This window comes from Dendrobium catenatum, unplaced genomic scaffold, assembly GCF_001605985.2.
Source record: "Dendrobium catenatum unplaced genomic scaffold, ASM160598v2 fragScaff_scaffold_1392, whole genome shotgun sequence".
Taxonomy (NCBI): Eukaryota; Viridiplantae; Streptophyta; class Magnoliopsida; order Asparagales; family Orchidaceae; genus Dendrobium; species Dendrobium catenatum.
In genome coordinates this window covers 557,539-567,948 of record NW_021319854.1, presented here as the reverse complement: position 1 = coordinate 567,948, position 10,410 = coordinate 557,539, and the positions used below count along the sequence as shown (strand labels likewise).

At 34.8% G+C, this 10,410-nt stretch overlaps 1 long non-coding RNA gene across 1 annotated transcript; it reads left to right on the top strand.

Annotated features, from left to right (window-relative positions):
• Nucleotides 1–2,704: 2,704 nt before the first annotated feature.
• Nucleotides 2,705–3,677, top strand: LOC110113898. The gene is made up of 3 exons (XR_002305198.2): nucleotides 2,705–2,885; nucleotides 3,328–3,449; nucleotides 3,620–3,677. It is a non-coding gene; the product is annotated as an uncharacterized LOC110113898 (long non-coding RNA).
• The last annotated feature ends 6,733 nt before the right edge of the window (nucleotides 3,678–10,410 follow it).

Genomic DNA, 10,410 nt, shown 5'->3' with positions numbered 1-10,410 from the left:
ATCAAATCAGAACAGATCAAATCAGAACAAATATTTCAGAACAGATCTTCCTTCCAGATTTCAGAACTTCCCCTTATATCTCCCTTGTGCATACAGCACCAGAACTTCCCCTTATAGCTCCATTGTGCATACAGCACCAGAACTTCCCCTTATAGCTCCCAATTGTGCTCATAGCACAAGAACAGAACAGATATACAGAATTTTAGAACTTCACAGAACTTCCCCTTATAGCTCCCTTGTGCTTACAGCACCTTCCCCTTATGGCTCCCAATAGCATATGAATAATTAATTCAATTCAGAACAAATCCGAAGAAATTCAGAAATTGTACGAAAATCCGGCGGCATAACGGCAGTATACGGAATTTACACAAAATTCATAGATTCAAAAATTTACCAAATAACCACAGAGCATTCACAACAACATCATAAGACTTTCATTCTACTGCCCAGACAATTTCAGACATCATCAGAAATTACAGTCAAAAGAAAGTAGAGGTAGACCTAAAAAGACTTGGTTAGAAAATATTAGAAATGATCTTTCTTTATTAGATTTAGATGAGAATTTGACTTTTAACCGGACACAATGGCAAAAAATGATTCGTGTAGCCGACCCCACGTAGTGGGACAAAGGCTTGATGTTGTTGTTGTATTATAATATTTCAATATAATAAGTATTTATTACATCATCCGGTTTGACCCCGGTCGAACAATTGAACTACTAACCTCTCATTCCGATTCATTGTTCGGTCTAGTTTTCAAAGCCTTGGTTACAAGCATGTTCTTTTATTTTGATCCTCTTAATATGGTTGCCTGGTGAGTTGTTGGTCATATTTTGAAGTATCCTTGTGATATGATGGAAGCTTGCAGAGCATTGACGTTCTGGTGGATGGGAGATTTGATGGCTTTGCTTGCATAATAGATCTTCTTGGCATGAAATTAATTTGGTCCTTCAATTCAAATTTCTCAAGCCTTTGTTCCATTACCCTCTCCCATATTTTCATTGTATGATTCTTTTATAGTTAGCATAATTTTGAACATCATCATAGTTCTTATATCATGCCAAGAAGATCTATAACTAATATGATATGAAGCAAATAATAAAAATACCAATATACTCTTGAGCATCTTGATGACCATGAAAGGAGACCTATAGCCAATTCCTAGACAACGAGTTGGTAAAGCAACTTAATACATAAATCACACAATTATGATATGTCTATATGGATGAAAAATATCTTTAACGAATACCAACTCCAATGGATTAATGGTCAATGCACGGAATCTAATGAGTGTGAATTTTCAAATTTTTTCTTCATCTAATTCTTCAAGGGCTAGGTATGAAATGTAGCTATAAGATATGATTTCAGTTACTTTCTAAATGTGTAATATACATTATAAATAGTTTCTTTACATATGGAGAAGATTCAATTTAGCTTAATTATAGTGTTCATCAAATTTTAAGCCTTACTATTCATGTATGGCCAATTTAATCCAAGGGTATCACGTTGCCCCAATTTTATACATCGACCATATAAAATTGAGCAAACATAGTCGCTCATGTTGTAATTGTAATATAAAATTGATCCCAATTTAGTCCAATTTTATAAAATTACTCACAATTTAGTTCCAAAGGGATCATTTTGGATCAGTTTTGTATAGCCGAGGGACTAAATTGGAGTAATGTTATACTCTGAGACTAAAATGACTATACGAATAATCGAGGGACTATTTTGAAATTTAACCTGATTAATAAACTTAACCTTTACCATGAAGCTTATCTAAAAGACTTGGACTAAGTAATGGGCGGGCCTTGGAATCTTTTTTTTGCATCACTGAAGAACTATCCTCTTGAAACTCATCTTTAGGTTGCAACAACTCCAAGCTTGCTTAACCACTATTTAATAATCTTCATGATTGCTACACACTCGATGAATCCGTCAAATACTTAGCAAATAATTAGATGACATCAAACAATATTTGCTTCAAATCACCGATGAGCTAATCATGGGCATATGATAGAAACTTAGGGTATGGAGTCAACACTTTCTTCCTGCTGGCTTAGTTATTTGTTTATATTCATGTTAGATGGCTCTTTATCTTTATTATGCTGTGAATGTGGTGTGTGTGTCTTGCTTATTTCTATAAGTAAACCAGATGAGCTGTTTGTTCACCCCTCTTAGTGAAGGATGGTTTTTTATTGAGCTTAAGTTGCTAGTGGTTTTCTGTATCCTTTTAATCCCCGGATTGTGAGAAGATAAAAATGAATCCTAAATTTCAAAGCAAAAGCTCTATCTGGCCTATTTACTTATAACAACTTTTGTTCTTTTATCATATGATAAATAAAGGAAAGTACCTGTAGAAATTGTAAGATGCTGCTGCTGTAGGTTTGCTTTTAATTTATTAATTGTGTGATCTTTTGTTTTAATCAGGCTGTGTTTTTTTTTTCTCCTTTCTGATTGATTTGTTCATGAATAGATTTTTTTTTTGTTTGGGGCAGCTTACGAATTTTTGTTTTTGCTGTTAAAAGCTACTTTTTCTACGGCTTTTTCTGTTATGGTTTTCCAACAGCAGCCTTTCTAAAAAGAATATTTTGAAAAAGCAGTAAAAAAAGCTGTCATCCATACCACAAATTTTTTTTTTTTGGTTTCTTATCCTGCCCAAAAAAAAAAAAAGAAGTTATCTCAAGCGAGTCTGTATGTATATTGCAGGTCTTCTACTAAAGCTTGAGAAACGAATTGCTGAAATCCCAATTGATTCCAAAGAACTTGGCTTTACTCGACCTGGACACTATATCTATGAGTTCCTCTCTGATTTGAATATCACAAATGAGACAGCAAATATGCTAATTGATACAATTGAAAATGCTTCATTGCTTCTTGAGGAAGGTAACTTTAATTCATTTTATTTCTCACCTTCATCTTTTTCTGTCTTTTTATTTCTGTTAAGGGTTATTTGGGATGATTGTAGTTGCTTGTAAAAAAATGTTGAATTGTTGTGAGAAAAGATATATTTTGAAAGCTGTTATAGGTATTATTAATATTTTTCTTTTAAAAAAGCACTGCAATAATTTTTTTTTTCAGCTACCATTCTCTATGATATCTAGTTATAAAAGGCCATTTCTCACTATATAAATAATAATAAAAAAAGCTGTAACAAAAAAGAACTGTGTTAGTTATTTGCAAAACAAAGCTATGACAGGCTTTCCCAAATACCTTCCAGTTTCATAGCAGCTGCTCCTTATAGTAGCTCTCCTGATTTCTCAAAAGCTTCATGCATATCCCTTCTGGTGGTAACTCTTGTAAACTTTTGGATTTTGACATTTACTAGGCATCACATCTCAGGAAGGAGTGCAAAGACAATCTAACACAGCTTGCAGATTAGAGAGCATCGGAAACATTCTTAAAATTGTATTCAGGGATGGTGGTAAAAGTCATGCACGCTTTTATAGTGTAAGTTAAGTTTTTCCGGGAACAAGCATACGTAGTAAACTTCGATACATTAATTGATTCTCAGGTGGATGAGCAAAATGAGTTTGATGCAATTTCGTTTTGTTATTTCTTCAATCTTATGTAAATGTTTCTCCTGATAAGGTTATATTTTCTTTCCCTTTGTTTTTAAGTTCCATGTGCAGGAGTCCCAATCAATTACTTCAGATTCCCTGAAAGGTACTGGTTTTACTTCCAATCTCTTAATTTAAATGCATTTAAAATTTTTCATCGTCAATTGTTGATATTGGAGTTGCTCTGCATGTTTTAATTTACACACTTTTCTAAAAGGTGATGACTATTTCTAATGGAATTTTGAATATGAATATGATGCCAAAGAATTGGAGGAGAAGTATTTTTGTACAAATATTGAAGAACAAAATATATATTCAATACACTGAACATATAGTAATCAAACTTTGAGTTATACATTGAAGTTATTAGAGAAAATAATGGAACCTAGAGTTATAAAATTTACGTCTTTTTATGCTTGAAAGATTTTTATAGTTACGATCATTAATGAAAAAATATAGAGAGCATAGAAATGATCTTCATATAATTTTTAATAAACTTAGTTAGGCATATGGTTCAGTTTAATGAGAATTAATTTGGTGCATATTAATAAAAATTTGTGCTAAAGGTCTGCTAAAGTTATTTTGTATACGTATGATTTAGAACTGGTTAGTATTAGAAACAGTTATTGAATGACCAAACTAATGTCATTTATTTTAGGATTACACAAAATATTAACATTGTGAACATATCTTTTTGTATTGGTTATAAACTTGTTTAAAAAAATATTCAAAGTGAGACTGTTAACAAAAAAATGCCAATATCTTGATATTAGTTCAAGTTGCCTATTTAAATCAATTTAAGGTTGTCTTCGATGACCATCTGATGCTATCAAGAATTTATGTACTTTTTATTTTATTTGAACAACAGTATATTTTGTTTTCTATTTTATTTTCTTTTGTTGATATTTGTGAGCATATTTGCTATTAACCTGCGGGTTTATTCGGAAATCCTGCGGGCTCTTTCCAACCTTCTTTTCTTATCCCCTCCGGAAATCCTGCGAGCTCTTTCCACCCTTTCTTCTCGGGCTTCTAATCTCTTCGTCTCTCCGCAAGTGCCACTCCATCTGTATCCTTCTTCTCAACAGTGAAGCAACTTTAGGGTGTCGTGTCTTGGTTGATTTGGAAGCATTTGGGACAGTCTTGCAGTGGTAGACCATCGGTTTGCTAGTTCTATGTACTTTACTTATTTATCCTACAAAGTCGATGCATGTGAGGAACCCGCTCTGACGGTTGTCTGAGGATAGCGTTTTTTTTTATTTCTTTAAAATCTCCTAGTATCTTTTGTTGTGTTTGTCAAGTTTTGGGTCGTTTGCGTTTATTTAATTAAATTTGTTTTAAGTTCTACTCATTGTGTCAGTTTTCTTCTTGTGTGTCTTTTGTGATCAAGAGATATAAGTTCCCTATATCCCTTGTCTATATCACCATCATTCATGGAAACTTGAACAATTCAATCCCTTGCTTGGACCTATAATTTCTCTAAAAATGTTCCAAGCATTACATGTCAGTAACTTCAATTTCTATTTCAATCATTTTTTATCATTCTGTAGGATTCTTTCTTAGTTTAGTTTAGCCAAAAACTCCAATTTCAATCTTAACCTAGGTTACACGATCTCATTAGACTTAGAAGTGGTCATAGGAGGAAATTATCACTCAATTTGGTTTTGGCCTTAGCCTCCCCTAGGGTAGACCTCTTCTTGCGCTTTACCCTAATTATTCCCAATGAACATAGTTAGTGGTGTAAGCCTTTAATATCTTCCTTTTTGATTTATTAATTTGTTTGTACAATGTAATCAACCATGTGGTTTCTCGAGTTTGATATTTGGGGTCTAGTTTGACCAATGGTCAAACTAACCCCAACCCTTTGAACCCTTAGTGCGTTTGGTGATTTCCAATCAATTGCTCTAACAACTTACCAAACCTGATCCATAGAATTTAGTTCATCAGCCATAGATTATTTGGCCATGCTTTAGTAAAAAAAAGAAAAAAGAGAGGAAAACCATAGATTTTTTGGCCATCGTTGACTCTTAGAGTTGGCTAGATCTTTTTTGAACCCTAGCATGACCCAATAAAATCCTATTAGGCCAATATCAACCTATGTCGTATAACGGTAAGAATTGCTTATAGGAAACCAATTGAATAGAGCCTAAAAGGTGGATGGTAACCTAATAAAGGCAAATTGACCTTTGGTGAAGTTCTATTGGACCTTTGACCCAATTAAACTTAAATTGACGTTTTTGACCATATAGGATCAATTCAATCAAATTGATCAAATTAATTGAGCTAATTTCCTTACAAGTGCTTTAATAAATCAACCATAAATGCATTGGTGACAGTTGGCCCTTTAATAGGCCTATTAGCTTAGTCACATTTAACCATATTTGCTTCTTAAGGTTTATTAGATCAATTTGATACATTTGACTAGCTTGAGCCCAATTATTATTTGAAAATCATTTCAAATTAATTAATCATATATGCATTGATCTCATTTGACCTTTGACCAAGTCTAATTTGGCTAATTTTCCCATTTGCCCCAAAATTGACCAAGATGGACCATATTAACTTAATTGGCCAGTTTGACAAGTTTTCCATCCCAGTGATAGATGAGCTATTGGATGAGCCGAGTTGGGCAGTTATATTCACCAAAATAGACCTGAAGTCAGAGTACCATCAGATCTGACTGAAGGAGGACGTGCCAAAGCCTGCTTTTATAACGCATGAGGGACACTGAGTTCTTGATGTTAGGGTACTTGACAGAAAAGTTTCCCATCCCAGTGATAGATGAGTTATTGGATGAGTTGAGTGGGTCAGTTTTTTCACCAAGATAGATTTGAAGTCAGGGCACCATCAAATCTGAATGAAAAAGGACGTGCCAAAGACTGCTTTCAGAACGCATGAGGGATACTATAAGTTCCTGATGATGTTGTTTGGCCTCACTAATGCCCAACCACTTTCCATTCCCTCATGAACAGGGTATTCCAACCCTACCTTAGGAGTTTTGTGTTGGTTTTCCTTGATGTCATTTTGGTGTACAACAGGTCAGAGGAGGAACACTTGGAGCATTTAAAGGCGGTCTTAGAGCTGTTACAGGAGTAGCAGCCGAGGGCCAATTTGAAGAAATGCTGCTTTGCACAGGCCAGTGTGGAGTTCTTATGACATGTAATATATGTGGAGGGTGTGGCTGCTGATCAGAAGAAGATTGAGGCTATGTTGAGATGGCCACTTCCCAAGAATTTCAGGGAGCTGAGGGGATTTCTAATATTGACAAGCTACTACAAAAGGTTAATGAGGGGCTATAGCACCATCGCCTGGCCATTGACGAAACAATTGAAGAAGGATAGATTCTTGTGGGGGTAGGCGATCACAATAGCTTTTGAGAGGTTGAAGAAGGCCATGACCACCGTATTGGTCTTGGCCCTACCAGATTTCACTCAGATTTTTATAGTAGAGACGGATGCCTTAGGGTTTGGATTGAGTGCAGTACTCATGTAGAACCACTGACCCATCGCTTATTTCAACAAGGTGTTGATAGCTAGAGCTGGGCTGAAGTTAATCTCAATGGGCTAAAATGGACAATTCAAGATCAACTCAATTTACATCATGTGGTTAAATTAGATGAAGCTTATCGAATGTCTTTGAAAATTGAAAAACAACATTTGAGGGGAAGCAGTAAAATCACTGAAACATATAAACGAAGGCAAACAAGTGGGTCTAAAACTCAAACTTCTGTGGGGACTTCGAGTGCAAAAGTTAAAACTGTTGAAAGTCAAAATCAAGAAAAAGGAAAAGTGGTAGCAGGAAATAAACCGTCTGAACAATCTAGGCAAATTGGACCTTGTTACAAATGTGGGTTATATGGTCACTTGTCAGCTACTTGCAGAAAGAATAATCCTCCACGAACTAATTTCATAGAAGGTGAAAATGAGATAGAAGAAGAGGAGGAGAATGAAACAGAATCTGAAAATGAAGCTGAGTTAGAAAAATTTGACTTAGAAGGTGATGAAGGAGAACCATTGTTAGTAATTCGACAAGTCTTAACTGCTCAAACTGAAAAGGAAGATAAATGGCTTAGGAGGAACATTTTTAGAACTACCTGTACTGTTGAAGGAAAAGTTTGCACTTTAATGATTGATAGTGGAAGTTCAGGAAACTTTGTATCACAACATATGGTGAAGAAATTAAAGCTGAAAACGAAACCTCTTGATAAGTCGTATAAGATCTCTTGGTTTAAAGAGGGAAGTGAGGTTCCTATAAATAAACAATGCACTGTGAACTTAACGATTGGAGGAACTTATAAAGATCAAATTGTTTATGATGTTGTGCCTTTGGAAGTATGTCACATCCTTTTAGGTCGTCCTTGGCAGTATGATCATAAAACCATCCACATGGGAGCCTTAACAAGAGGGTGAGACATCAATTCCCATCTTTCCACATTAAGGATAAAGTGATTCTTTGGAAGCGGGGTATTGATATAAACAGACTGGTCCCTCTTGGACCGGCCCAACCTTGGGTCGGCCCACTTATTACTTGCCGCCAGCCTCAAATCCCCTCTATTTGGGTGGGTCCACTTCCTAAATGATTATAAAGAAGGGTTGTTTAGTCCTTTTGCATTATTTTGTTATTTTCTTTAAGTAGAAGTTTGTATTAGGGTTAGGGCATCTTTTTGGTGGCTGATATCTATTTTGGTGTTTGGCATTCTTGGGCTCTAGCAACCTCTAGAGAATTGGGATAGATAGATCCTCTTGAATATGGGATCAATTGTATCTTTGCATTTTTCCTATTCCTTTCATCCAATAATACAAAAACATCTACTGTTTTCTAGTTATTCTTGGAATTTGGTGGCGTTTCCTCTTTGATTCTCCAAGATTGATACATAATGCTTGAAATCTACAAACGTTTCCTATCATATAGCATGCTCACATTCCCGCAGAGAAGGCAACTCCTGAATTTTCTGAAACACCCCTCTCGATATTGTTATAGGGATGGCTGAACCATATCTGGCGCTTCTATCTTCTCCCCTTAATTTTCTCCTTTCAAACTTTACACCACAAAAAATCACTCTTTCACCCTTTCCCCTCCTTGGAAGTGGCTCCAAATTTGGCATCTCCTCTTCATCCCGCAACATTTCTACCTCTTTGTTTTTCCCTCCTTATCGGATTAGGATTTCCTCCACTCCCTTAGCCGCCGACAGCTCCCCCCGTCTCCGACGATGCTTGAAACTCGAGCATCTTTCTTTTCATTTCCTCCATGATGGCAAACTTCTCATCGATCTTCTTATGGATGGCTGAAAATTGCTTTTTAAAATCTAAAATATTTTCTATAAAATTGGATTTCATTTGTCTAATCTCCCCTCCCGACACTTCTTCCTTTCTTCCCACCATAGGTACTCGGATTTAATATCTGATACCAATTTGATCGGAAGTAGATACAATTTCCTCGAAATCAACGAACGAAAGTAAGAAATTAAGAAGAACACACCAAAAGTCTTTTTATTGTTAAATATATGAAAGAAACAACAAGTTACAATTGAATTTTCAATTGGAGAGGAAGATTCGGCTTGCCCAAATCCCTAGCTGGCGGCTAGAACCCTCACAACCTAAGAAATTCTAATTTCAGCAAACTCAAAACATAGTCTTAAAATCACGCTTTAAATATTGTTAGCCTTAAATAAGCTTCCATAATTTCCTCCAAATACAGCCCCCTTTCCTTGAAAATTATCCTCTTAAATTTGAATTCAAATTAGATTTATTTCTTTAATTAATTCCCTCTCAATTATAATTAAAATTTTTCTAAGCAATCCCCCTTAATTCCTCCTTTTTCCCTAAATAATCCCCTCTTAAAATTTTGAATTCAAATTAAATCTCTTACCCTAAATAATTTTCTCCCAATTGTAATTAAAATATTCCTAAACAATTCCCCTTTGATTAAGAACCTTCCTAAACAACTTCCTCTTGATTAAGAAACTTCCTAATTCCCTTTCAATCAAATCAGCAGGTCCATCATAACTTTAAAGTCAATTTAGAAAAAAATTTCTTAAAGGTTTGCCTCTCTTAAGCCACTTTTTGATTGAAAATTATTCATTATGTATCTTATAACTAGCCAACAAGCAAAGCCTCCAAATCTTAGTTCACTTTCATAAAATTCATAGATAACTTGCATGCATATCATGTTCCTTAGGATAGAGTTTTTTTATAGGCATGAATTATAATATGCTTAGGTTTCATATTATTACACTAAGAAGTTTTTGTTTTGACCCATATGAGATTGTAAGATAAGTTGAGAGCTTTGATTGCATATAACTAGACCATAACATTCCCTTCCTTTTCATAAGCATTCTTTATATGCTAAAGATTATAAGCCCTTCATCTTTCCAGTCTTTTCTTAGAATTTGTCTTTATAGGATTCCTAATTTTCTTTCCTTAGTTGGAGATCACTAGGCTAGGGCTAGTTCTAGATGATGTAATTCATAGTTGTTGATAGAGTATCTTATGTCAAGGTTGAGTCGACTACCTTTACAACTAAGTGATTTTAAAATTGATAACATGAGATGATGAACTCATGAAGTTTTAAATAGATTATTTTTGCCTTATCCGTAACTTAGAACTTGTCTACCCCTTGAGCCCTTTTATATTTCTTTTGACTTCTTGATGATTCAAAGATTTTCATTCCTCAAGTTTTTTTATGCAAAGAAATAGCCATCTCACTTTGTTATAGTGATTTAGTCTCTCTTGTAGACTAACTCATTCAAAGCATAAATTTCCTAGTAAGATAATAGGCTTTGAATTATTGTCTATCCTTGATGTTAACCCAAACAAATCACGATATAAGAGGATTTCAGTTATCAATTGTTTCTC